Below are 15,475 nucleotides of genomic sequence, written 5' to 3' on the forward strand. Positions count from 1 at the left end.
TGTAGGTCCTTCTTGCCCCGTTGCTCAGTTTGGCCAGATGGCCGGCTCTATGCAGAGTCTGGGTAGTTCCATAGTTTTTTTGCTTGATTTTGTACACCTGTCAGTGTTTGGCTGAAATGGCCGAATGCACTAATTTTAAGTGATGTCCACATACTTTTTCAGCCACAACCGTTGCTGACAGGTGTATAAAATTGAGCACACAGCCATACAATCTCCATAGACAAACATTGGCAGTAGAATGGCTTTACTGAAGAGCCCAGTGACTTTCAACGTGGCACTGTCATAGGATGCCACCTTTCCAACAAGTCAGTTTGTCAAATTCCTGCCTTGCTAGAGCTACCCCGGTCAACTGTAAGTGCTGTTGTGAAGTGGAAACGTCTAGGAGGAACAACGGTTCAGCCACGAAGTGGTAGGCCACACAAGCTCACAGAACAGGACCAGTGAGTGCTGAAGTGTGTAGCAGCATGATTCTGCCACCACCATGCTTCTCCGTAAGGATGGTGCCAGGTTTCCTCCAGACATGACAATTGGTATTCAACCCAAAGAGTTCAATTTTGGTTTCGTCAGACCAGAGAATCTTGTTTCTCATTGTCTGAGAGTCTTTAAGTGCCTTTTGGCAAACTCCAAGCGGGCTGTCATGTGCCTTTTACTGAGAGTCTTCTGTCTGGACACTCTACCATAAAGACCTGATTGGTGGAGAGCTGCAGAGATGGTTGTCCTTCTGGAAGGTTCTTCCATCCCCACAGATGAACTCTAGAGCGCTGTCAGAGGGACCATCTGGTTCTTGGTCACCTCCCAGATCAAGGCCCTTTTCCCCCGATCGCTCAGTTTGGCCGGACAGCCAGCTCTAGGAAGAGTCTTGGTGGTTCCAAACTTCTATTTAAGAATGATGGACCTTCCCCAGTTCTGTGCCTCAACACAATCCTGTCTCGGAGCTCTACAGACAATTCCTTCAACCTCATGGCTTGGTTTTTGCTCTGACATGCACTGTCAACTGAGGGACCTTATATAGGCAGGTGCCTTTCCAATTGTCCAATCAGTTGAATTTAACACAGGTGGACTCCGATTAAGTTGAAGAAACATCTCAAGCATGATCAATGGAAACCAGGATGCATCTGAGCTCAATTTCGAGTCTCATAGCAAATGGTCTGAATACTAATGTAAAAAAGGTATTTCTACAAACATGTTTTTGCTTTGTCATTATGGGGTATTTTGTGTAGATTGTAAAGGATTATTATTTTTTTAAATCTATTTTAGAATAAGGCTGTAACGTAATTATAAATTGATTGGATACTTTCGAAGGCACTGTACATGTGCAGTCAACCATTTCACCCTGTTCACATCAGTCCTACTAAAGGAGGTTGACTCAAAACAATTCTCCTTCTGTCTTCACAGATTTTGCAGTGTCCAGGGTAAGTTCAATTGTTATTATGGCTTTTTTGTGTGCCTTGTTGTGTGTTGTGGTTGTAAGGTATCTGTGTTGTGTGTGATGTGTACTAGTGAGGAGCAGGTTGACTCATAACCCACAGTTCTCTGGGTTATATCTGCGGGAAGGTCAGGTTTAGGATCATATTGTGTGGGTGAAGGGTGGGTGGCGGGCGGGTGGGTTTGATAAATAGAAAACAATGTGTAAAAAAATGCATGCATTTATATCATAAGGCTACATTAAGGTTTTTCTGTCATTATTGTTGGCTAACTAGCATTAGTGCGGAAAACTAATAGACTGACAAGAATAGACTGATGAGTTTCAGAAGAAAGTTCTTTGTTTCTGGCAATTATCGAGCCTGTAATCGAACCAACAAATGCTGATACTCCAGATACTCAACTAGTCTACAGGAGACCAGTTGTATTGCTTCTTTAAATCAGAACAAAAGTTTTCAGCTGTGCTTACATAATTGGAAAAGGGTTTTCTAATGATCAGTTAGCTAATCCAAGTTGATCATAAAAGGCTAACACAATGTGCCATTGGAACACAGGAGTGATGGTTGCTGATAATGGGCATCTCTATGCCTATTTTAGATATTACATTAAAAAATCTGCCATTTCCAGCTACAATAGTCATTCATAACATTAACAATGTCTACACTGTATTTCTGATCAATTTGATGTTATTTTAATGGCTTTTCTTTCAAAAACAAGGACATTTCTAAGTGACCCCAAACTTTTGAACGGTAGTGTAGATACCGTTATCTTAATCAGCATCATAAAATCCAATAGAATTTAAACCACAAGATATGCATCCAAGCTGAACTGAAATCTTATCAGAAACATGTTAGGTTGTTTCCAGCGCATTTCATTTCCTTAGAACCGGTCAAACTGATGTCATTTGAATATTTTGCACTTTTATCTTTTTTTCTCCCCGGCCCAAAACGTCTTTGCTTGGTGAAAGAAGCAGAGATCACAGAACTTTACTGACGTCAAACAGTCAGATTTATGACATTTTCTGGTGAGGGTTTATAGTCTTCTAGGGCAACATACAGTTGAAGTTGGAAGTTTACATACACTTAGGTTGGAGTCATTAAAACTTGTTTTTCAACCACACATTTCTTGTTAACAAACTATAGTTTTGGCAAGTCGGTTAGAACATCTACTTTGTGCATGACACAAGTAAAATTTCCAACAATTGTTTACAGGCAGATTATTTCACTTAAAATTCACTGTATCACAATTCCAGTGGGTCAGAAGTTTACATACACTAAGTTGACTGTGCCTTTAAACAGCTTGGAAAGTTCCTGAAAATTATGTCATGGCTTTAGAAGCTTCTGATAGGCTAATTGACATAATTTGAGTCAATTGGAGGTGTACCTATGGATGGATTTCTATGCCACCTTCAAACTCGGTGCCTCTTTGCTTGACATCATGGGAAAATCAAAAGAAATCAGCCAAGACCTCAAAAAAATTGTAGACCTCCACAAGTCTTGTTCATCCTTGGGATCAATTTCCAAATGCCTGAAGGTACCACATTCATCTGTACAAACAATAGTATGCAAGTATAAACACCATGGGATCACGCAGTCGTCATACCGCTCAGGAAGAGATTAATGTACTTTGGTGTAAAAAGTGCAAATCAATCCCAGAACAACTGCAAAGGACCTTGTGAAGATGCTGGAGGAAACGGGTACAAAAGTATCTATATCCACAGTAAAACGAGTCCTATATCGACATGAAAGGCCGCTCAGCAAGGAAGTAGCCACTGCTCCAAAACCGCCATAAAAAAGCCAGACTAAGGTTTGCAACTGCACATCGGACAAAGATCGTAGTTTTTTGAGAAATGTCCTCTGGTCTGATCAAACAAAAATAGAACTGTTTGGCCATAATGACCATCTTTATGTTTGGAGGAAAAAGGAGGAGGCTTGCAAGCCGAAGAATACCATCCCAACCGTGAAGCACGGGGGTGGCAGCATCATGTTGTGGGGGTGCCTTCCTGCAGGGTGGACTGGTGCACTTCACAAAATAGATGTGTTGAAGCAACATCTCAAGACATCAGTCAGGAAGTTAAAGCTTGGTCGCAAATGGGTCTTCCAATGGACATGCTTCCTTAGATGTGGCAAAATGGCTTAAGGACAACAAAGTCAAGGTATTGGATTGGCCATCACAAAGCCCTTACCTCAATCCTATAGAAAATATGTGAAAAAATGAAAAAAGCATGTGCGAGCAAGGAGGCCTACAAACCTGACTCCGTTACACCAGCTCTGTCATGGGGGAATGGGCCAAGATTCAGCCAACTTATTGTGGGAAGCTTGTGGAAGGCTACTCGAAACGTTTGACCTAAGTTAAACAATTTAAAGGCAATGTTACCAAATACTAATTGAGTGTATGTAAACTTCTGACCCACTGGGAATGTGATTAAATAAATAAATAAGCTGTAATAAATCATTCTCTCTGCTGTTATTCTGTCATTTGACATGCTTAAAATAAAGTGATGAGCCAAACTGACCTAAAACAGGGAATTTTTACCAGGATTAAGTGTCAGGAATTGTGAAAAACTGAATTGAAATGTATTTGGCTAAGGTGTATGTATGTAAACTTCTGACTTCAACTGTATAATGTCAGAAGAGAAGCTGCATGTAACTAGTTATAGACAAGTTGACCTGAAAATAGCTGACCAAAGTGTTGGAAATTCTAAGCAGAAACATATCTATTCCTGCACCCCCCGTCAAAACATTGTTCTGCCGTCTGACTGTATCCTACAGCGCGTTGTCTCAGATTTCCCTTCACGTATAAAGTGGTTGCGGATGGGTTATTAGCAATTGCAGGTGGGTGCAAGTGAACAAAAAGCTGATCCGTGCACCACTAGTTTGTTCCAGTGGGAGGAGCTATAGGAGGACTCGTAATGAATGGAAGGGAGTCAAACGTGGTTTCCATATGCTTGATGTGTATGATATCGTTCCATTCCAGCCATTTCAATGTTTCTCCCATCAGCCTCTGGTGTTTACAGTGACCTCTGCTGTCCAGGTGGGTTTGCGAGTTGAGTAGAACCACCCCCACCTGCTTCAGCCTGGGTGTTTGTGTTACTGCCTCTGCTAACGCAACCTGGTGTTATGTCGGTTGTCTTACCCCTCAGCATTCCACTCGTTCCTGTGAGATGGTCACATGCGCATGCCTCGCTAAGTGATATTCCACAGTGATTTCAATCCTCTCTCATCCCCGCTGGAGGGGACAGGGGAGTGGAGAGGGGGGGAAGAGAGGTTAGTGGAAACAAAGGTGGTAGCATGTTGTATTAGAATATCCTGGGGCAGAATGCACTCCCACAGGAGCGAGGCATACCGCGAGTGGAGAGGGGCCGTCAAGTCGAGTAACTCATATCACTGAGCCTCTGTCTCCAGGAGAAGCTACAGGACCTGGGGCTAGTGTGTAGCCACTCTGATTCAGATCTGGGAAGAAAAAGAGAAAGAGGGGGAGAGAAAGGGAGCAGAGGAAAATGCTAGCCTAATTACGAGTGGAGTGGTCTTTAAAAAAAATATATATCTTTTTTTTTCTCACAAACACAAATATGATGTGAGCTGTGAGCACCAGCACTGTGGCCCATGAAAAATGAATTGTTAAAAGTACTAGTAGTGACGCTTAAGGGGAGAAACATGTCCACCTCTTTCTATTCCACAGAAAATAAGCCGGCGCAATAACTTTTAATGTGCTGGGGGAAAAAATTCTGCTTATGTCTTAAATGTCTCGCAATGAAAAGGAATCGTACCTTGAATATGTGAATATTTAATGTCAGGGGTATTTTAAGAACCGTTTTCTGCATTTTTAGTGACTGTTCACTTGTTCTGGAAAAAGGCTCATTCTTGGTTAAGGAGGAGGGAAGGAGAGATAATAACCTCAAAGTAGAGACATCTATTAGAGGAGTGCAGAAATGAACTCCTTGTCCACAGTAGTGTCTTGAAAACGCTGATTTATAGCTTCAATCAATAGAAATGGTCCAAATTGAACCCTGAGGCCTTTTTATTTGCACATAGGAGACAACTGTGCTCGTCAGGTGGCGAAAGTAATGAGAGTCAGCATACAATATGGATAGAGCCAGAGGGATGGTATTTAATATACAGTAGTAAGCTGATGACACTGCTCTACAAAGACACTCCGGAGGTCATTTTTAATGCAATATCCAGAATTTGGGTCACTAGTACGGTATCCATATTAAGAAGTCATCAGTTTTGTCTGAGAACTGATGACTTCCCAATATGGATGCCGGACAGCACACCTATAGGTTAATTTTCACTCTGGCTGCAGGAAAAAAATCGAAATGATACAGAGGTAGGCTAGGTTTTCCCAATGAATCATCCAATAAAATCTAAATAAGGTCAATTAGGCATTGGTTGGCTATGTTTCTGCGTTTTTATCAGATTCTGAACCTCTTTGCTATAATAATTTACAAAAAATATGTACATTTTCTTTGTTTATTTAGTGCTATAAATGCTAGTGATGTGACATAAGTAATTGGGTGTGGTAGACAATAGCAGTACCTATTGTTGTCATGACGATGCACAGGGATAACGCTACGTTCCTCCCCTCCAGCATCTCCACCTTGGCTCCACCCTCAGGATGGACGGAGTAAGACCAATCAGCTTCTCCCACTCAATCACGGGGGAATATGACCTTGTCAATCAACCAATGTGCATGTGACTTACCCTAGCATTCACATGGAACCTGTTTGTAGCTGTTTTGGATGTCTTGATGTGACTGCTTCTGTTTGTAATAAGTAGTACTGGTGATTTGTGCACTCCTTCCCTCAACCTCTACTCATGTTTCCTGTGCGTGATGCTCCCATATTAAAAGCCTCAATTAGCTTGTCAAAAAATAGGTCAGCAAAATAGACATCTAGATATCACTATGTTCATATTCTCTTCTTGATAGAGACAGGTGATGCCATTTTTTTCATGACCACATCAGACATCTTGACATTGTTCTCTAGATATTTTCTCTAACCTGCTACAGACAAGTTGATACTTTTCTCAGTGAATCAGCATTTTTGATCATACAATAATTTATCAATATAGTTTCTCATAGAGCACAGGTCAGACACCAACTCAAAACAAAATGGCCGACATGTCCCAAACTATTGTAATTAATGAGCTCACAAAGCCTGTCTTTGGAAGGCACTTAGAGATCTCCCCATGAATTGGGGGGAAGAACTGATGCTCCGGGCAAGCAGACCAACCTATGTGTAGAGAGGGGAGTTGAGGGTGAGGTGTAATGTAGTGTTCCAGGTGGAGCCGTAGCACTCCCTGGTATGTTTCCAAAGTGCGGGAGGAATGCGATGACTTAATTCAGTCTGCGCCGAGGCCGTCCTGGCCCCCAGCCAAATGTGACCCCTGCTTGGGTGGCGGAGGTAGAGCTGGGCTCTTAAACAGATTAATAACACTGTAATCCCTTTTCTACTCCATCCACCTATTCATCCACAGCCCCTGCCCCTGATTGATTCATTTTTGGCGTAATCTGATTTTCATTAAATTGGCTTGCGTGGAGGATGAGTCATCCTGGCAAAGTGCTACAGCTATTATTATCCTCGCCAGGCACGCTGAGTCGCAAACAGGAAGTTAATGTAGTCTCAGGTCCAAGCGGACTAATGATGTGGGGATAGAGCAGGATGTGACACGCTATGTGGTTTGACTCGTTACTTTGAAAGTCCTCGTTAGGCAACGTAGCCGTTTTGTACGGAGCGTTAATGGCCATTGTGGTTGAAAACGTCAGCTGGATTTCTGTATTTTGCAAAGCGTCAAGGACAAAACAAGTCAAGCACATGCACATTGTGTTTATGCAAACACTATTTTTAAAACCAGGCAAAAAGACAATAATAACATGTAAACAAGGAGAGCAGCTGTACTTTCTGAGGCACATCCAAGTTTTGTTATGTGCTGTAGCGCAGTTACTGTGGTTATCACTGTCGCAACGCTGAGTCCCATTCAATATATATATATATCAAGCATAATGAACATTTATATACAAGATGGTCCCATACAAAAACATTATGAAATGTTGTTTTTAGGGATTTCGTATGAAATGTCAGAGAAAATGTCATCTGTGACCTTTAAACAGTACTGCGTTTGTATGCTTTTTTGTTTCTTTCATATTCCACACCTCGGTTACTTACAGTGACTCATGTTTCATGCCTCTTGTGTTGCTCCTTTCTCATCCACAATGACATACCATATCCGTTGGATAAAATGAAAATAATTTCACAGGATTATACAAAATTATGATAATAGCCACTAGAGGAATCAAGTCATTTGTTTTCTGTTAAAGCAAGAATCCGCTACTCGTGGCCACCCCCCTGCTTTGGTTGTGTGCTCGGTTATTAGTGTTACTGTCCGCCCCAGCACCTTTTGTTATTGCTTGTTTCAGCATGGCGCTGGGATGGACAGTAATACTAATAACTGAGCACACAACACAAGCAGAGGGGTGGCCGGTGGGGCAGCAGTGGGTAGTGAATTCCTGACTCAAGAATAAAATCGGGCATGAATGATCCTGAACCCATTGTGTGAACCTTTGTGTCACTCCCCTTATTCCAGACCAGATCCGTCCATGCTACTTCCTTGTTCTTCTCCCATTCTCTCTTTCCCCCATGTGTTGCCTTACCTTCTGGAGTCCTCTTACGTTTTTATCTTTTCTTTTTTTTCACAGATTGAAATCCGGGAGACCAAGGATCCACGATACGGAGTCCAACGGTTCCACTGAGCCCCCCCCCCCCCCCAACAATTTCAGACCCTCCTCTTAATCTCCTCTGCTCATTCGCCCCCAAAGACCATAGCTCTTCAGGTCTAACAACTGATCTCAGAGTGGAGCTGTCTGTAAAATAGAACTGAAATGGAAGATATTCAAAAAGAGAAACAATTTGAAGAGAAATGATAAAAAGGAATATGATCAGCTTTATAAAACTCTGGGGGGGAAAAATGATATACAGTATTAATTAATTATCACATAATATTACTATAACAAAGGTAATGAAGTTAATGATGATGATGCTTGCAGCAGGCATATTCTATGAAAATCTACATATTTTTATTCAGAATGGAAAATGAGTAATTTCCAGCTTTAAAAATAACCATTTAAGAAGTGCATTTGTACAAGTGGGTGCTACTTCTGAGATATCTAATAAAAGAAGACAAAAAAGGAAGAAAAAAACACAAACAAGAATTTTGTACAGCGACAGTAATTTTGAAGACCATCTTTTTTTCTGACAGATTTTCAACTTCCCCCTTTTTGTACATGAGGTCTGGTCCCAGGAAATACAAAAGAAAAAGACGTGTAAATAAGGTGTTTCTATGGAAACAGGGTAGAAATAGCATTTATTACCCCATAATTATCATCCCTTGAAACCCTTCGGAATAGCAACCCCTTTTTGATCATCGTCTTGGAAAAGGAAGTGTGGATTATCTGCACCATTTCTTCTCTTCTCCCCATGTAATTTGATCTACCAACATCCTTGAACCAGAAAAGCCAACAGGAGCAACGACAGTGGTAATGGACCGAATTAATTGACAGGCATTGTAAAGAAAAGACTTCACTGCTGACAACTCTTTCAATCTACAGAATTTCAGTCACAGTCCTGCATCTAAACTCACACTCTTAGAAAAAAAACATTTTTGCTTCTATCACTTGTTTCAAATATGGAACCCTTTTATAGGGTTTTTGATCAGAACTCCAAGGGTTCTTCTTCACTGAAACAAAATTGGTTCCATATAGAACCCTGTATGGTGCCATTTATGAATTATGGTTAATGCTAATAAATTGTCATATTTTTAGCTAACAATATAATTTAATAAACAAGAAATAATGGAGAAAAGAATACCAGCATAGTTTTGAGATTTTACTGTCATTATATACAAACATAGTTTGGAAATATGCACTGGTGGCCAAGGAGGCATCTGTTTGTTTGAATGATGGGCCACGTCAATATTGGTACCAACTCTAGCTGACTTCTGTATGGAACAGTACAGTAAGGGTTGTTTTCTAGGCTGGTTCCTGAAAATAAGAAAAAAAGGACCAAAAACCTGAGTTTAATCTTCAGAAATAAGCATGAGTTGATCTGCCAAAATGAAGACAAAATTGTAGAAGAACAACGTACATAGAGTTGTCAGCAGCAGCCGAAAGAGATCCTCTGATAGTTGGGTTACTGCCAGACTGAGTAAAACAGATAGTGTGTTAAAAGTCATGTAATGATTAACTAGGCTATTGAATCACCAAGACTTATAAATAATGAGGAATAATTTAGATGCATACCTCCTCTGTCAGCCCACTGCCCATCACTTCTTTAGAGGTCAGCAACAGTCTTCTAATGGCTTCATGAAACATAGTCCCCTCATCTGACTACAGTGAAATACTGAAATAAAAGTAACAATTATCTAATAGCCAATGTCAGGCTGGGTCTGTAACTCTATTTGGCATATTCAATAATAAAAAGTCATGTTTTTTTGTAAGAGTTACTAATAACTGAGCTAATAACTGAGCTAACTAGCTTGTAAAGTGTCTAATTAAACTAGGCCAATTTCTTGTCTAGCTAGCTAGATAACAAATGGTGCTCAAATTCTAATACAACTTTATCTATCTAGCATAGCTAGTTTATCATATAGCTGGTGTCATATTTGAATGAAATAATAAGTCAACTTTATCTTAATAAATGGAAAAATAACATGCTTATTGGTAGGCTATTTGCAAGTTTAACCACCGTCATGCTGGAATGGCAGTTGGTTTTTGAATCAGAATGGCAGTTAAATTTTGAATAGACCATAAGGTTCTACGTAGAACCCCTTTTTTTAATCTAAGAGTGTATGTTTTGATTAAAACACATGATTTATTTTGCTTTTAGCTAGCATTTAGTTTGCAACAGATTTGTATGAACCTTGCTGTTTGCCACTCCGACCTCGGCAACAATGTTACAAAACGCGAATTTGATCTCCCGCCTGCCATAGTGTTTAAAAATGTCAGACGTCAGCTAGCCATTTTTCTGACCAGGCGATGGATCTCCCCTAAAATGTGTTGGTGTTAAGTCCTTGGTCTTTTATATTCCTGAATTAACATTCATACCTTCGATTGGGAAAATGGTGAACTTCACAGTCCCAAACCAAAGAATGAGGAAAACCCTAGTGAAAGTTAAACAAGGTTAAGACATGTCTAGCAGTTGTTGCATAACATTAGCTGAACAGTTGTTGCTGTATGAAAGAAAAATTTGTCTATCGCAACCTAATGGTACAAGCAAAATAGCCTCTGTTTTTCATACGGCTTAATATCATTGTGAAAGCAGGCCAGAGTACCATAAAACTTAAATGAAACCGTCTCAAATAGCCGCCTGTCCCTTTTAATAACTGGGCAGAGGCACACATTTCAGCAAAAAAACACCTGTTTCAAATATACCCCGGGTCTAAATGAATTGTTTACAATGTTACCATGAATTACTATGAATTGTTAACAAGGCTTAATGTTTGATTTATTACATTAAATAATTCTGTAATGTCTCTAAAAAAGGATGGCAATCAGTTGTTACCGCCAGTAAGAACTAAACTGCAAGCCTTTGGCTGCTAATAGCTGAGAACTGCTAGCTAACTGGCAAACAAAAGACCCCTAGAAATCAGCCAATCGCTATCTAGTTGCGAAAGTAAGAACTGCCGAAAATGCACACAGTCATTGTGAAGAATAATTATTCTGTCAAGGAACTGAAAAATAATCATTGTTCATGATTTTGATTATTTTTTTTTTACATTAAATGCTGTAACAGCAGAGAATAAAACAATTAATACAAGTCCAATGACGGCAGTGGCTGCACATTACTGTGTATCACTTATGAACCATAATTTATTCACATTACTTTAATAAAATATTTCAGTTGCTGTGTATATTAGTTGTTTTAGGCCTATTTGACGACTTTATTTAATTCCAAGTAATCTCATCTCTATAGAGCTGCTGCCTATGCTCTCTGACAAAATCACTATTTTGGTAGTTTCTTCCTCTCGATCACACCACACAGACCAGATAAGTAGGCATACAATGGATTATGGTAATTGTAGTTCATTACCACGTTTTCTGCACTGTTGAATATTGGCCTGTTGGAAACTACATCTCCCTACTATACCACGCAGTTTGCGCTTGATCTGATTTATCTCTAGCGACTAAATAGAATTCTAATAATTGAACCGACGTTGGTCAATTACATTTTGGTTCATCTTTCAACACTATATGTTAGACCCTGACACCTTAGATGCCCAGAGATTTTCTCCTACACTTTTCACAGATCTTCTTACTGTAAGGCTTAGCTGCAGGTCAAATTACATACAGAGAATTGTAGGTCGTCCCTGCCCTCGAATCTTAATTCTGCACCAACATCGCACACTGTGGTTGATTTGATTCCATATCTAACCAATGTGAGCTCACCATTTTTGGATTACAGATCCCATTTTTGGATCTGATTTAAATAAATACAGGACATCCCAGGGTTGTTCTCCATCGGTGAGTAGACAAGTGTCCCGACATGTCTTGGGTCAATAGAACTGGTGTCATCTTGAGGTCAGTGAGGTTGCCCTCTTGTGCTGCAACACCATCGTAATGTCTTGCCTGGCTAGACTAATGGGATGTTGGATGTGGAGCAAAGGTTATCAAAGCGGTCTCTTTAGGTGGTGGACAGACTCCTCTGTGGTGCTTTTCCAACCCAGCAATGTCCCTATACCTTAAATCCCCCATACTTGAACTTTGAACCTCCAATATAGATTAGGAAATAGAAGTGCGCCTCTTTTGAGATGTAGCAAATAACAAAGGAGAATAAGCTTACGAAGAACAACAAAGGGAGAGGAGGAACCCAGCAAAATGGCGGCAAAGCCTGACAATCAAACACAGTCGACGTCCTACTGTAGACATCAAGCAGAGACAGGTACTCTTTCTTTGCCTCTCTCCTCTCCTTAACCCAACACCCCTTCCTCTGGCTCCCGTGGATCAGCCTTTCTAAAATGAGGACTTAAATGCAAAAATATGTTTCCTTGGTAGTATTTGAATGAATCAGTGTTTTTTTTCTTCTCCCGGGCCATTGCCAGACCGATCGTTTCCGTTTAGCGGGACTCTTTTGAAGGAAAGTGTCGTTCTCAGGCCTTTTATCCACCTGAGGGACATGGAGACTAAATACTGGTGTAACAACTGACCACAGAGGGATATGAATGGGGATATGAAAAGATAGAACAAAAATATATATAATTTGGTGTGCTTAGTATCACTTTCCTTTCACTTGCTTTCTAAATGTCTGTTCTCTTTTCTGGTTATGTTTATAAAGACAATATGACGGGTGGGGGTACCTCATGGTTGAATACTTGGACCCTTACAAATATTTGGAGAGTTTTATATTTTGCAGAGCGTCCAGTGTTTTGTACCCTCACTAGGCTGTTTTGTTTTGAACAGTGCCATGTGGCTCGTCTTTCATTAGGAGCTTCACTGGGCTAGTCTCTTGTAAACCACTCTTGCACCCTATTGGCCTGACGGCAGCAATGACAACATCCTGATGGTTTCCTCAGGACAGAGCTTCCAAAGGGTCACTTTAGTCCATATATTGCACTACTTCTGTCACCCTATTCCCTATGTAGTCCACTACTTTTAAATAGAATCCCTTCTTTTGACTAGGACTCTGGGCAAAATGAGTAGAGTACATAGGGAATAGGGTAACAAAAGTAGTGCAATACAGTATATAGGGAATAGGATGGCATTTCAGACGCACCCTTTGTATATCCTTTTCAAAGCAGATTTCTACTCTCATCCCAGCCTCAAATGAAATGTGTATGTAACAGAGGAACTTCTGTCTTCTCCATCTTGCATACAGCCAAGTATAATTGAAATTTATTGGGATGGTTCTAATGGGAGACTATTTCATTTTTGTATTATCCCTCTTGTTTTACTGTGACTTACATCAAATATCTCTGAACCTCTTTATTATGAATCTTTTATTTTAATGTTATTTTTTTAACAAATCTCTATTGGCTACAATGAAACCTGTCAGCAAATTGCCATATCAATTCTTTAACTTGATGATATATCTGGTATGATAACTGACACAAACATGTACAGTGCATTTGGAAAGTATTCAGACCCCTTCACTTTCTCCACATTTTGTTACATTACAGCCTTATTCTAAAATGGATTAAAAAAAATACAAATCCTCATCAAATCGACACACAATAACCCATAATGACAAAGCGAAAACAGGTTTTTCAAAAAGTTTACAAATGTATTACATTTTTTTAAAAAACTGATACCTTATTTACATAAGTATTCAGACCCTTTGCTATGAGGCTTGAAATTGAGCTCAGATGCATCCTGTTTCCATTGATCATCCTTGAGATTATTCTACAACTTGATTGAAGTCCATCTGTGGTAAATTCAACTGATTGGACATGATTTGGAAAAGCATACACCTGTCTATATAAGGTCCCACAGTTGACAGTGCATGTCAGGGCATAAACCAAGTCACGGGGTCGAAGGAATTGTCCGTAGAGCTCCGAGATAGGATTGTGTTGAGGCACAGATCTGGGGAAGAGTACCAAAATGTTTTTCCGCATCATTGAAGGTCCCCAAAAACAGAGTGGCCTCCATCATTCTTAAATGGAAGACGTTTGGAACCACTAAGACTCTTCCTAGAGCTGGCTGCCCGGCCAAACTAAGCAATCGGGGGAGAAGTGCCTTGGACAGGGAGGTGACCAAGAACCCGATGTTCAATGACAGAGCTCCAGAATTCCTCTGTGGAGATGGTTGTCCTTCTGGAAAGTTCTCCCATCTCTGCAACACTCCACCAATCAGGCCTTTATGGTAGAGTGGCCAGACAGAAGCTACTCCTCAGTAAAAGGCACATGACAGCTCGCATGGAGTTTGCCAAAAGGCACCTAAAGACTCCCAGACCATGAGAAACAAGATTCTGATGAAACCAAGATTGAACTCTGGCCTGAATGCCAAGTGTCACATCTGGAGGAAACATGGCACCATCCTTATGGGTGAAGCATGTTGGTGGCAGCAGCATGCTGTGGGGATGTTGTTCAGCGGCAGGGACTGGGAGACTAGTCAGGGTGAGAGAAAGCTGAAAGGAGCAAAGTATAGAGAGCTCCTTGATGAAAACCTGGACCTCAGACTGGGGTGACGTTTCACCTTCGAACAGGACAACAACCCTAAGCATACAGCAAAGACGATGCAGGAGAGGCTTCGGGACAAGTTTCCTTGAGTGGCCCAGCCAGAGCCCGGACTTGAATCCGATCTAACATCTCTGGAGAGACCTGATAATAGCTGTGCAGCGACGCTCCCCATTCAACCAGACATGGCTTGAAAGGATTTGAAGAGAAGAATGGGAGAAACTCCCCAAAGACAGGTGTGCCAAGCTTGTAGCGTCATACCGAAGAAGACTCGAGGCTGTAATTCCTGTAAAGGTGCTTCAAAAATGTACTGGGTAAAGTGTCTGAATACTTATGTAAATGTGGTATTTCCGTTTTGTATTTGTAAAAAATTGGCTAACTTTTCTAAAAACCTGTTTTTGCTGTGTGTGTGTGTGTGTGTAACATAAATTGTGGAAAAAGTCAAGGGGTCTGAATACTTCTGAATGCACTGTATGTTAGTTGTATGATCTGTTATTTGAATCACACTTTGATATGTTCTACTGAAATGTGCCAAAAATTACATTTAAATTCTATAAATAGTCTTAGTGTCTAGCATCCCTACAGATGAGTCTTATGTCAAACCACACTCCCTGAGATGAGTTTGTGAATTCAATATACAAGATATGCTGTACCAATTATCAGGTTTCCATCCAACCTTTTCAGGTGAGTAAAGTACATGTCCAATAAAACATTTCATTACAGGCCTGATGGAAACAGAAAATTTTTCAGTCAACTTTCCAAATGTTGACAAAACAAAATACGCTAGACATCTTTTTGTGTAGGTCAAATTCATTATCCCAGAAATTGCGGTGGAAGCGCCATTATGCGCAAATATTGATATCATAACCATTGTATCGAAGTAAAGTCAC

The 15,475-nt window shown here is 40.4% G+C and overlaps 1 pseudogene; it reads left to right on the forward strand.

The window, feature by feature from the left end:
• The window catches only part of LOC115142812 (LHFPL tetraspan subfamily member 4 protein-like), a 64,561-nt pseudogene extending 56,389 nt beyond the window's left edge, over positions 1-8,172 (forward strand).
• The last annotated feature ends 7,303 nt before the right edge of the window (positions 8,173-15,475 follow it).

The sequence above is a fragment of the Oncorhynchus nerka genome, linkage group LG15 (genome assembly GCF_034236695.1).
Source record: "Oncorhynchus nerka isolate Pitt River linkage group LG15, Oner_Uvic_2.0, whole genome shotgun sequence".
Taxonomy (NCBI): Eukaryota; Metazoa; Chordata; class Actinopteri; order Salmoniformes; family Salmonidae; genus Oncorhynchus; species Oncorhynchus nerka.